At 45.2% G+C, this 13,535-nt stretch overlaps 1 pseudogene; it reads right to left on the bottom strand.

Annotated features, from left to right (window-relative positions):
- Positions 1–5,921: 5,921 nt before the first annotated feature.
- Positions 5,922–7,056, bottom strand: LOC112135857 (heterogeneous nuclear ribonucleoprotein A3-like; annotated as a pseudogene).
- Between the last annotated feature and the right edge of the window lie 6,479 nt (positions 7,057–13,535).

Here is a 13,535-nt window from a genome sequence, read left to right as displayed (position 1 = left end):
CTGATTTTTTTTTTTTTTTTTTTTTTTTGAGACAGAGTCTTACTCTGTGGCCCAGGCTGGAGTGCAATGGCATGATCTCGGCTCACTGCAACCTCTGCCTCCTAGGTTCAAGTGATTCTCCTGCCTCAACCTCCCAAGTAGCTGGGATTACAGGCGCATGCCACCACGCCTGGCTAATTTTTATATTTTTAGTAGAGATGGGGTTTCACCATATTGGCCAGGCTGGTCTTGAACTCCTGACCTCAAGTGATCCACCCGCCTCAGCCTCCCAAAGTGCTAGGATTACAGGAGTGAGCCACCACACCCGGCCTAATGTTGATATTTTGACCTCTTCCTATGAATCACAAATGTTCTTAATGGCATCTAGAATGGTGAGTCTTTTCTAGGAGGGAAAGTTTAGTTTAGTTTTGTTTTTTGAGACAGGGTCTTGCTCTGTTGCCCAGGCTAGAGTGCAGTGGTGTGATCACAGCTCACTGCAGCCTCGACCTCACAGGCTCAGGTGGTCCTCCCACCTCAGCCTCCCAAGTAACTGGGACTACAGGCACATGCCGTTGTCACACCTGGCTGATTTTTGTATTTTTTGTAGGGATAGGGTCTCACCATGTTGCCCAGGTTGGTCTCCTGGGTTCAAGAGATCTGCCCACCTCAGCTCCCAAAGTGCTAGTATTACAGGCATGAGCCAATGCACCTGGCCTCCAAGAGGTTTTTAATTTACTTATTTACTTTGTCCAGATCCATTAGAGGAGTTGCTATCTATGGCAGCTATTGCTTTATGAAATGTATTTAATAATAAGACCTGAAAGTTGAAATTACTCCATATCCATACACTGCAGAATAGGTGTTGTGGTAGCAGGCATGAAAACAACATTCATCTTATAAGTTTTTGGGTGATCAGGTACATTGTCTATGAGCAGAAATATTTTGAAACTGCCTCTAATTTGTGGACTACACATTGAGTAGCAAAGCTCTAGACCTTTACTGTCCAATATGTAGCTCCTAGCTATATGTGGCTATTAAATACTCGAAATGTGGCTAGTCCAAATTGAGATGTGCTATAAAATACACACTGGATATCAGATATCAAAGACTTAGTATCTAAAAGTTTGAATGAAAAATGTCTCAGCCAGGCATGGTGGCTCACGCCTGTAATCCCAGCACTTTGGGAGGCTGAGGTGGGCGGATCATGAGGTCAGGAGATCGAGACTATCCTGGCTAATATGGTGAAACCCCGTCTCTACTAAAAATACAAAAAATTAGCCGGGTGTGGTGGCATGCGCCTGTAATTCCAGCTACTTGAGAGGCTGAGGCAGGAGAATCACTTGAACCCGGAGGGCAGAGGTTGTAGTGAGCCGAGATTGTGCCACTGCGCTCCAGCCTGGTGACAGATCTGTCTCAAAAAAAAAAGTCTCCATTTTGAAATACTGGTTACATGTTAAAATGGTAATTTAAAATAATTTCACCTGTTTTTATTTTCTAATATGGCTACTAGAAAGTTTAAAATCACATTCATGGCTTGCATTTGTGATTGCATTATATTTTTACTGGACAGGACTGCTGTAGACCCTATTCATCTTTAAAAGGTGAGCTAAAAGCAAGAGTTACTGACAAGTAAAAGGAAGGGAGAAAATACCTCAAGAAACTGACAACATTAGTTTGACATTTGTGAGTGCTCTGGAGTTTAACCAGGATTTTATTTATTATTTATTCATTATTGTTTTTTAACTTTTAGGTTCAAGGGTACTTATGGAGATTTGTCATATAGGTAACTTGCATCTCATGGGGGATTGGTGTATAGATTACTTTGTCACCCAGGTAATAAGCGTAGTTAGTACCCAATAGGTAGTTTTTCGATCCTCTCCCTCCACCCTCAGCAGGCCCCAGTGTCTGTGGTTCCCTTCTTCGTATCCATGTGTACTCAGTGTTTAGCTCCCACTTACAAGTGAGAACATGCAGTATGTGGTTTTCTGTTTAATCAGGATTTTAATAAAGGTAGATCTTAGATAAAATATGTGTTAATTGCTACTCTGAGCTAGACAAGGTACTACCTCTGTAAAGTGGGCCGTTACGCAGGATCATATCAAAAGCTTGATTTCTGAAATTTATAAAATGAAAAAGCAAATACAGTGCAGATTGGTTTTCTCTGTAACAAAGTAGAGTTTTAAAATATCATTTGAGGCCAGGCACGGTGCCTCACACCTGTAATCGCAGCACTTTGGTAGGTGAAGGCGGGTGGATCACTTGAGGTCAGGAGTTCAAGACCAGCCTGACCAACATGGTGAAACCCCGTCTCTACTAAAAATACAAAAATTAGCCAGGCATGGTGGTGTGTGCCTATAATCCCAGCTGCTCAGGAGGCTGAGGCAGGAGAATCGCTTGAACCCAGGAGGCAGAGGTTGCAGTGAGCCGAAATCGCGCCACTGCATTCCAGCCTGGGCGACAGAGCGAGACTCCATCTTAAAAAAAAAAAAAAAAATCGTTTGAGTGGGCAGTAGCACTCCTTGCCAAATCCCAAATGCCAATCAACAGCTGGCTCTACTTGTCAAAGTTGGCATATATTGTTAGTCAAACTAGAGTCTAATTTGATCACCCCCTCATGCACATAATCCCACCACCACCACTGGACTCCACTGTTGCCTGTGGGGCAATGCCACGTTAACAGGGAGCATCTGGAATTACTCTTCAAACATCTGCCCATTTTGATCACTGTGGAAGGCAAATCTTCCTTCCACCTTTACCCCTTCAGAGCAACTTGTGCTCACTTCTCTCATCAACACAGTGTACTTTTAAAGCTAAGATTTCATTTTCTTTAATCCTTTTTTTCAAGAATCACATTTTTCTCTGCTGGCAATTCCTTTAAACAAATATTTCTTGTTTTGGTCTGAGGAATTCATTCTTTGAAATGGAGTTATAGAAGTCTAGGCTTTGTTTTCATGACTGAGGTGAAGGCCAATTTATGACCAGCATACAATAGATAGGGTAATTTGTGTGTTTGTGTAACTTACATGTGAGGATAGGCTGTTTTTTTAAATTAGAATTTGTTTCTGCCTTCTTAGAATTTACTTACTGACTTGTTATGAACTTTGCAAAGTGACTCAATTCTGAAAATCCTCATACCTCTTTAAAACTATGCTGCCTACCTACATAAAGCTTACAAGAATGGATAAATCAGTGCTTCTCAAAAACATGTTCTGTGAACCCCTGCCCCAGAGTTTTCTGTGGTATTTGTTAAAATGAAAATTCTTAGACCCCACCCATGTTTATTGAATCAGAATCTCGTATTTATTATCTATTTATTTGATATGGAGTCTTGCTCTATTGCCCAGGCTGGAGTGCAGTGGTGCAATCTCAGCTCACTACTTGAACCCGCCTCCTGGGTTCAAGCGATTCTCCTGCCTCTGCCTCCTGAATAGCTGGGATTACAGGTACCCGCCACCACGCCCGGCTAATTTTTGTATTTTTAACGGGGTTTCGCCATGTTGGGCAGGCTGGTCTCGAACTCCTGACCTCAGGTGATCCTCCCACCTCAGCCTCCCAATATGCTGGGATTATAGGTGTGAGCCGCAGTGCCCGGCCTGAACCAGAATCTTTTAGTTTATGAGAATTACTTAAGAATCTGATATCAGGCCATTTTTTTCCTATGTATTCATTTTAAAAACCTGAGCCATTCATCAGTTTATTTGAACAGGTATCTGTTGAACACTTAACATGTACCAGGTTCTAGGGACTCAGCAATGAACAAGACAAAATACAGTATTTGCCTTTAAAGAGCACAGGGTGAGACAGACACAAAGTTAACTGAACAGAACAGTCAGTCAAGAAGCTAAGTTCACATAGCAATAAGTAAAGAAACTGGAACGTGGTAATGGGATATTGGGAGTTATGGAAAGTTAATTTAGATTTTTAATTAAGTTAAGGGGTTACAGAAGCCCTCTCTGAGGAAGTGACATTTGAGCTGAGAAGTATGATAAGAAGGAGCTGATAATGCACACATCTGGAGGAGGAGGGTCTCAGGGAAGGAAAGAACAGTGCAAAAGTCAAGGTGGGAAATGTTTGGCACATTCAAGGGACAGAAAGACAAGTAGAGGGCCTGAGACTGGGCCTCAGTCCTTCCCACACTTCAGGCAGACAGCAGTAGATGTCGAGGTTGAAGATAATACCCAGGAGAGCGTTTAATATAAACTTAGAAATGTAAATGTTTCAACAAGAAGTGGGTAGTGAATGACTATTAGATGAGGTGAGTTGGAATTAGTGGCTTTGATTGGGTTGGGTGGAGAGATGAAAGTTAAAAGCCTGATTGGATGTAGCTTAAAGAGAATGGGAGACAAGGAAGTGGAGACAAGAACTGCAGAAAATGTTCAGGAAGTTTTACTAGTTAAGGGAGTAAAAATTCAAAATTCTGGTGGTAACGGGTCTTGGGGTCAAAAGAAGGTTTTCTTGCATAATTTTTATTCAAACATATTCAAAAGTAGAATAGAACAAACCCCCATGTGCCCATTACCCATTGTGTTTGGGTGAATAGTGGCCCCACAAAGATGTCCATGTCATAATCCACAGAACCTGTGGATATGTTAGACAGCAACAGGGACTTTGTGTGTGTTATTAAATTAAGGATCTTGAAGAGAGATTATCCTGTATTATCCAGATGGGTTCAGTGTATTCACATGGACCCTTAGGGAGGCAGGAGGATCAAAGTCAATAGTAGGAGATGGGCCAGGAGTGGTGGCTCATGTCTGTAAGCCCAGTACTTTGGGAGGTCGAGGCAGGAGGATCACTTGAAGCCAGGACTTTGAGACCAGCCTGGGCAACATAGCGAGATCCCATCTCTACAAAGATAAAAATAAAAAATTTAGCCAGGTGTGGAGGCATGTACCTGTAGTCCCAGCTACTCTGGAGGCTAAGCAGGGAGGATTGCTTGAGTCCAGTAGTTGGAGGCTGCAGTGAGCTATAATTGTGCCACTGCACTCCAGCCTAGACAACAGAGACCTCGTCTCTAAAATTAAAAAGGTAGGAGATGTGCTGATATCTGTAATCACAATGCTTTGAGGGGCCAAGAAGGGAGGGTCACTTAAGCTTAAGGTTAGGAGTTTGAGACCAGCCTGAGCAACATAGCGAGACCCTGTTTCTACAAAAAAAAAATTGTTTTAATTAACCAAGCATGATGATGTGCACCTGTAGTGCTAGGTACTCAGGAGGCTGAGGCAGGAGGATCACTTAAGCCCAGGAGTTCAAGGCTGCAGTGAGCAATGATCACACCACAGCACTCTAGCCTGGGTAACAAAGTGAGACCCTGTCTCCAAAAAAAAAAAAAAAAAAAAAGGAGAGATACGATGATGGAAGCAAGAGGTTCAAGTAACACACTGAAGAAACCAAGAGCCAGAAAATGCAGCGGTCTCTAGATCGTGATAAAGGCAAGGAAATGGATTCTCCCACAAAGCCTCCAGGCAGAAGGAAAATACAGGAGGATGGGAAAGCCCACGGAGTGTTAAAGAGCCAGCCATTAGCTTTTCCAATCATGAAGTGCTTGGGACATTTGACTTCTTGACAGTTTTTTTTTTTTTTAAAGTTAAAAATTCCTAAATTTTTTATTCCTGGTACCACTACCACAATTTACAGGGCAATATACCTGATGTAATGAAAAGAAAAAGAAAAAGATATAACAGAAATGTACATCTAATTGACTCTGCATTGCATTAATCAATAGCTGCACTTTTTGGAAACTGTGGCTATGTCAGTCCTGAACAAGAAGGGTTTCCTGTTTAAGCTGCAGTAACTTTTCTGACTATGGATCATCGCTCCTTCTGTGGCAGATTTTTACAGTTCCTCTAATGCATTTGGGACGACTGTCTCAAAGTAACCTGCAGCTTTCCTGACAACTCCTTGCTTTCTCTCCTGCTAAGAACTGTAGCCCTTTTCTGCTGTTTTTAGAACGTTCTGCTACCATATCTACAACTTCTACTACCAGATCCATAACCACCATCATAGGGACTGCCTGAGCTTCTTCCACCAAAACTGTCCCCTTTCATGAGTCCATAATTTGATTACTGTTGTCCACTATAATTTCCAAAATCATTATAGTTCCCACCACCACCATAGTTACCATGGCCAAAATTTCCTCCTTCATTGTAACCATCATATCCTCCACCTCCACCACCATATCCACCACCTTGGTTTCCACATCCTGGTCCACTACGACCACAGCCCCCTCTACTACTATAACCAGGACCACCGCCATAGTTGCCACCATCACTTCCAAATCCATTATATCCACCATCACCTCCTCCATAACTACCTCTGCTGCCACCACCTCCACCACCACAGCCTCCTCTTCCACCAAAGTTTCCACCACAGCCAAAATTACCTCCACCACCTCCAAAGTTTTCTCCACAGTAAAATTGCCAGATCCATCTCCACAACCTCTCTGTGATCCAGCAGACTGCATCTCTTGTTTAGAAAGGGCCTTTTTCACTTCACAATTATGCCCATTAATAGTGTGGTATTTCTGAACAACAATTTTATCAACTGTATCATGATCATCAAAAGTTACCAAAGCAAATCCTCTCTTTTTTCCACTCTGCCTGTCTTCCATAACTTCTGTGCTCTCCATCTTGCCATACTTTTCAAAGTAGTCTCTCAAATTATATTATTCTGTATCTTCTTTAATACCACCAACAAAAATTTTCTTCACTGTTAGATGGGTGCCAGACTTTACAAAATCCTCTCTGGAAACAGCTCTCTTTGGTTCGACTACACACCCATCAACCTTGTGTGGTCGAGCACACATTGCTGCATCCACCTCTTCAACACAAGAATAAGTCACAAAACCAAAGCCCCTGGAGCATTTTGTTTGGGGGTCTCTCATTACCACACAATCTGTGAGTGTGCCCCATTTCTCAAAATGTTCTCTTAAACCATCATCTGTAGTTTCAAAGCTCAGACCACCAATAAACGGTTTTCTCAACTGCTCTCGTTCCTTTGGATCATGGCCCTCCTCCCCCTAGCAGCAACGGCGACGGCCGGAGCCAGGCTGGGGGCAACCGGCGGCGGTTTTACCTCCATTTTGAGACCGGACTTGCCTCTTCCAACTCAAGTTCAATATGGGGCTGAGAGCTTCTTGACAGGTTTTGGAGAGTTGACTTGCAGATTTTTTTCTGGTTTGAGATCCTCCCTACTCGCTACTCCATTAACACTGAGTTTTAATGTTAAACTTAGCTTTGTTCCTCTGGGATCCTGTAAGTAGACAGAGGTAATACCAAGTCGAAATAAATAGAATATCTTACCAGAAAGCCTTGCTCTGTTTCTAATCTGTCTACTGAAAGTCTTTTTGCAGCTTTGGTTTGGGAGTGCCATGAAGGTGTAGCTTTGGAATAGATTTGTAAGAGAATATTCTGGCAACGGTAAGTGCTACATGACTCCTGGTGAGTAAAGAACAATGGCCCAGCTTTTCTGACTACCTTTAAAATGTATCTTTTGCCATATTTTTTATGAGTTATCATAAACCCCAAGTTAGGAGTCCTTAATACACTAGGTGCTGAGCCCTGGCCATACTTGTATTCTCTCAATTGGAGAAGAGAAATTACATCGTGGAATTCCTAGGTTGGCCTGACCAGGCCCACTTGGACTTCCTGCTGTTGTGGTTTTCCTCCTGAGTTTCTGTAGTGAGGTCCCCTCTGCCCCTGCTTCAGCTTCCTGCTCCCAGCAACTCCCTTCTGGCCTCAGCTCTCAAAGATGGTTCTTCAGTCCCAGAAGGATCAGCCTGAGACTGGAATTGGAAAATCCAGGCTCTAGTCCAGATTCTGCCACTTGCCAACAAATCTCTTCCCCTCTCTGAGCCTTGGTTTCCTCATCTATAAAAAAGAAGACAGTCCAGGCATGGTGGCTTACACCTATAATCCCAGCACTTTGGGAGGCCAAGGCAAGAGGATCACTTGAGGCCAGGAGTTTGAGGCCAGCCTGGCCAACCTAGTGAGGCCCTGTCTCCACACACACAAAAGAATTATCCAGGTGTTGTGGCATGCTCCTGTAGTCCCAGTTACTTAGAAGGCTGAGGAGAGAGGATTGCTTGAGCCCAGGAGTTTGAGGCTGCAGTGAGCTAAGAAGGTGCCACTGCACTCCAGCCTGGGCAACAGAGAGACCCTGTCTCTTAAAAAAATAAATAGGCCAGGTGTGGTGACTCACGCCTGCAATCCCAGCACCTTGGGAGGACAAGGCGGGCAGATCACTTGAGGTCAGGAGTTCGAGACCAGCCTGGCCAACATGGTGAAACCCCGTCTCTACTAAAAATACAAAAATTAGCTGGGTGGGGTGGCACACGCTTGTAATCCCAGCTACTCGAGAGGCTGAGGCAGGAGAATTGGCTTGAACCTGGGAGGCGGAGTTTGCAGTGAGCCAAGATTGTGCCACTGCACTCTGGCCTGGGCGATAAGAGCGTGACTCAGTCTCTAAATAATAAAATTAATTTAAAGGCTGAGCATGGTGGCTCACACCTGTAATCTCAGCACTTTGGGAGGTCGAGGTGGGTGAATCACCTGAGGTCAGGAGTTTGAGACCAGCCTGGCCAACATGGTGAAACCCCGTCTCTACTAAAAATACAAAAAAATTAGCCAGGCATGGGGGTGGGCACCTGTAACCCCAGCTACTCGGGAGGCTGAGGCAGGAGAATTGCTTGAACCCAGGAGGCGGAGGTTGCAGTGAGCTGAGACTGCACCACTGCACTCCAGCCTGAGCAATAAGAGCAAAACTCTGTCTCAAAAAAAAAAGAAAAAAATTAAAAAGAAGACAATAACAAATTTGCTTGATGGAATTGTTATAGGAATTAAATGATATGATGTGGTGAAAGTGCATTAAATTATAAAGTGTAATCCAGAAGTTATCTAATTATAATTATTCCTTAGTGGAATCTTTGAATATTCTCATAGCTCTTCATTTTACAGATGGGGAAGCTGAGGCTCAGAGAGAAGTTTACTCATTGTGATAGTTCATCTTATGTGTCCAGTTGGCTAGGATACAGTGCCCAGTTGTTTGGTCAAACACCAGTCTAGATGCTGCTGTGAAAGTATTTTTCAGATAAGCTTACCTTTTAAACAAGTGAACTTTGAGTAAAGCAGATTACCCTCCAAAATATGGGAGTCATCCAGTCAGTTGAGTATCTTAAGAGAAAAGACAGGTCACCTGAAGAAGAAGGAATTCTGCCTCCTGACTGCCTGTGAATTCAAGACTTCAGCATCAACTCCTGCTGGAGTTTCCATCCTGTTGACCTGCCCTGCAGATTTCAGACTTGCTAGGACCCCGCAACTGCATGGGTCAATTCCCTAAAATAAATCTCTCTCTCCTTCCCTCTCTCTATGTATATATTTAGATGTAGATTATACATAGGTTATAGATCTAGGTACACATACACGGATACTTCCTATTGGTTCTGTTTCTCTGAATAATCCTTACTGATATATTCATCCTTTCCCTCATGAAGCAAATAATTATTAGGCACCTACTGTGGGCTCTGTTAGGTAAAGCAAATAAGACAGGGTCTCTGCCCTCAGGCGGGGAACAGACAAGCGACTTCCCACATACAATGTAGCGCGACCAGTGCTCTGTGTGGGGTGTGCTTTGGGAACTGGTTCCACAGTGGAGGAATGTTAAAATGGGTAACTGAGAGCTGTGAGGCAGGAAATGCTTCCCAAAAGATAGTGATGCCTGAGTGAGTTTTGAAGGATGAATATGGATTAGCAAAGCCAAGAAGAGAGGGACCAGGAATTTCAGGCCCAGGAGTATGGGAAGCAGGGGCAGCATTTCTGCACGTGAGACCCTCGGGAGTTCCAGGTGGCTGGAGCCGAGGGGTGTTGGAGAGAGCTGAGCAGTGAAGCAAGAGCAGTCAGCAGGGGACCCCTTTTAGAGATGCCCTTTATCCTGGAAGTCACAGGGAGCCCTCAAGGACTCCAAGCAGGGGAGACAGGGAACTGAGTTTCAGAAGGGTGCCTCTGCTACCAGGTGGAAGCTGACCTGGAGGGGACCAGTGAGGAGCCAGGTGAGGCCCAATGTGAGGCAGAGGATGAAGTAGGAATGGCAGTGACAGGTGACCATTCTCTCAACATGTGGCTGAGCTCCTGTTACCAGTGAGGCCCTCTGCTCAGTGATGAAGCTCCATAATAAACAACACAGACACTGCTTCTAGGGGGCTTGTAGAGGGGACTTAGCATTGACTATTGATCGTTCATCTGGGGTCAAGAGAGCTATGGGTCAGAGAGAGATTGGGAAGAAGCTAGGGTGAGACAAAAATCAGGGAGGAAAAATAGGCTTTGTGTTAAGAACCTGGAATTGTATGCAAAATGTTGCGCGTTTGGTTGTTTTTTTTCCCCCATTCTGTAGAGGATCTACAGTCATCACATTCTCAAAGGGGAGAAAATATCTCCTCCAAGTTAGGAAACACTGAAGTAGAATGCAGTGAGCAGAAGGCGGAGGGTGGAGCCCTGGGGAATGGCAATATTGAAAGGGCAGCAGGCAGGGCACGGTGGCTCACGCCTGCAATCCCAGCACTTTGGGAGGCTGAGGCAGGTGGATCATTTGAGCCAGGAGTTCGAGACCAGCTTGGGCGACATGGTGAAACCTCATCTCTACAAAAAATACAAAAATTAGCTGGGTGTGATGGTGAGCGCCTGTAGTCCCAGCTACTCGGGAAGCTGAGGTGGGAGGATCACCTGAGCCCTGGAGGTCGAGAGTGCAGTGAGCCGTGATTGCGCTGCTGCATTCCAGCTTGGGTGACAGAGTGACACCCTGTCTTAAAAAAAAAGAGGCAGAGGAAAAGGCAACTGAGAGGAAATGGTCAAAGAAAGAGGAAACAGGACAGTGCAGCTTTATGGAAACCTAGAGAGGGGAGAGTCCCAAGAAGCCAAGGAATGCTCAGCGCTGCCTTCTGGTCCAGAGCAGGTAAAGGGACAGACAGACACCAGCCATTTGATTTGGAGTTGAGGAGGTGGGCAGAGAAGAACCTCCCAGAGAAGAAAGCCGTTTTAATATCAGGAAGCCCGTAGCACAACACATGTTCATATGCTGCAAGGAGCAAGCCAGGAGAATGAGAGCGGTCTCTGGCCACCAAGCTCCAGGCTGCATCAGTCCTTGCCCTTCGGGAAAGCGGTGGCCCCCAAGGAGCAAAAGGAAACCAAGCGATAGGTGAATGACGGCAGCCACGTGCAGCTGTGCACGGAGGCTTGCTCAGAAGCTTGAAAACCTGGATCCCAGGAGGAACAGCCAAAGAGCTTGGGGCTCTGCAACTTGAGAAGCCTCCAGGGAGATGATCAGCTGTTTTCAGAGGAAGGGCTTTCCTAGGGCAGAGGGAATAGGTATGTTTTCTGGATCCAGGACTAATTAAAGCAAGACAGAGTGGATTCAGTAGCAGAGGGAATTTTCTAAAGTCCCAGCAGCCAAGAGGAGTAGCAAGGCCCTTGTCTTCAGAAGTGTGCAGAGGCTGGGTGATTATTTGGCAGGGCTGGTACATAGACGATCCAAACCTCAGGTCAGAGTTGGATCCCATAACCTTTAAAGTCCCTTCCAGACTTAGGAATATCTAACACTTACCAGATTTTTCTGTCATCTTGAAGGGTTTTGTGAAATGGTCCAAAAGACTATTGTGATACATTTTATTTTTTAAAAATCATGCTACATAAGGCTCATGAGGTTAGGGGTAGAAAGGGATAGTGCGGCTTAAAAAATAGCACATCTAGCAAGTATTATACCTCTTTAGAAGGAAATCATTGACTAGGGTTTGGATCAGTGGTTCCCAAAGGTCACTTGAGGGCAGATAACCTCCACCCCTCTATTTTAACTCTAAGAGCCCAGGTTGGACCCAAGTTGGGCCCAGGAATCTATGTTTTAAATAAGCGACAGCGCTCCATCCCCATCAAAAATCTGATGTGGCAGATCCCAGGACTCCTCTTTTGAGAAACTGGTTGATGACAGACTGAGGATAGCAACGATCCTCCAAATAAAGTGCTCTATAAATGGCGATGTGCTTTGCAGTTGTGAAAAACAAGGCTCAGCAGTGTGGAACATGTGCCGGGACAGGTTGGAGGCAAGTGTAAATCCCAGATTGACCTCAGGTCCAGGTAGTTCCCCTTGTCATTGAGCAGGCTAAATGGAGAATTTTGCAGGCCTGATCTCATTGACTTTCATCACTCCCACCTGGGCGGAACAGGAGGCTCAAATCACTGCCTCAGTTTCCTGGTCTATAAAATGAAATAATGGTGGTTGGGCCTGTATTCTCCATGAACGAGGGAGAACAAATCTGCAAAGTATGGACCCCTAGGACTGAGTGAGGCTGGAACACTCTGGAGAAAGCTGCTATGGACTAAATGTGTCCCCCTGAAATTCATGTTGAAACTCTAATCCCCAATGTGATGGTATTTGGAGGTGTAGGGCCTTTGGGAGGTAATTAGGGTGAGATTAGATGATGAGGGTGGAGCTTCCACGATGGAATTAATGCCCTTATAAAAAGAGGAAGAGGCTGGGCGCAGTGGCTCATGCCTGTAATCCCAGCACTTTGGGAGGACAAGGCGGGCAGATCACTTGAGGTCAGGAGTTCATGACCAGCCTGGCCAACATGGTGAAACCCCATCTCCACTAAAAATACAAAAATTAGCCAGATGTGGCGGTGCATGCTTGTAATCCCAGCTACTCAGGAGGCTGAGGCAGGAGAATACCTTGAACCCGAGAGGCAGAGGTTACAGTGAACTGAGATTGCACCACTGCACTCCAGCCTGGGTGACGAGCGAGATTCCATCTCTAAAAAACGAAATAAAAAGAGGAAGAGACACAGTGCTTCTTGCTGTCTCCTCCTCCACCCACCTCCTCCTCCTCCTCCCCCCCTACTTCTCTCCCTCCCTGAATGCTTGCACCAAGGAAAGGCCATCGGAGGCCATAACCAGGAAAAGAGCCCTCACGAAGAACCTGACCATGTTGGCACCGATCTCAGAATTCCGGCCTCCAGAATTATGAGAAATAATTATTTGTTATTTAAACCACCAAGTGTATGGTATTCTGTTATGGCAGCCCGAACTAAGACAAACATCATTATTTGCTCAAAGGATTCAGAAAGCAGCCCAGAAGGAACAACGGGGGTCATGTTTACCCTCCTGCCTGGAAAAAACTGGGCAGAATGTATGAAGCAATCGTTTCAAAGTGCTAGATAGCAGGCAACAAAGGACAGTGATCCTGGAGAAACAGGAAGCAAACGAGGTGAGCCCCGCGATGGCTCCAGCTGCCTGCGGGGGAAGTTTCCAGGCTACAGCACAGGGAAGGGGAGCAGAGGCGGAGCCCAACAGAATTCCTGAATTGAGGCAGCAGGAGCTCCCAGGACAGCATACTGGAGAGGAGGAGCGGCACAGAGACAGCTCCAGAGATAATGCAGAGAGAGAGAACTTCAGTGGAGTACTGCTCAGCAAGTACGTGTGAGGAACCCACTCCAGGCCAGGGTAGCAACCACGCAGAAGGATGAGAGGAATCTAACTTTGATGGTCACAAAAAACAGAATAGCTTCTGTTCCCACC

Source organism: Pongo abelii, chromosome 1, assembly GCF_028885655.2.
Source record: "Pongo abelii isolate AG06213 chromosome 1, NHGRI_mPonAbe1-v2.0_pri, whole genome shotgun sequence".
Taxonomy (NCBI): Eukaryota; Metazoa; Chordata; class Mammalia; order Primates; family Hominidae; genus Pongo; species Pongo abelii.
The sequence above is the reverse complement of the archived record's forward strand: the minus strand, read 5'-3'. Positions and strand labels throughout refer to the sequence as shown.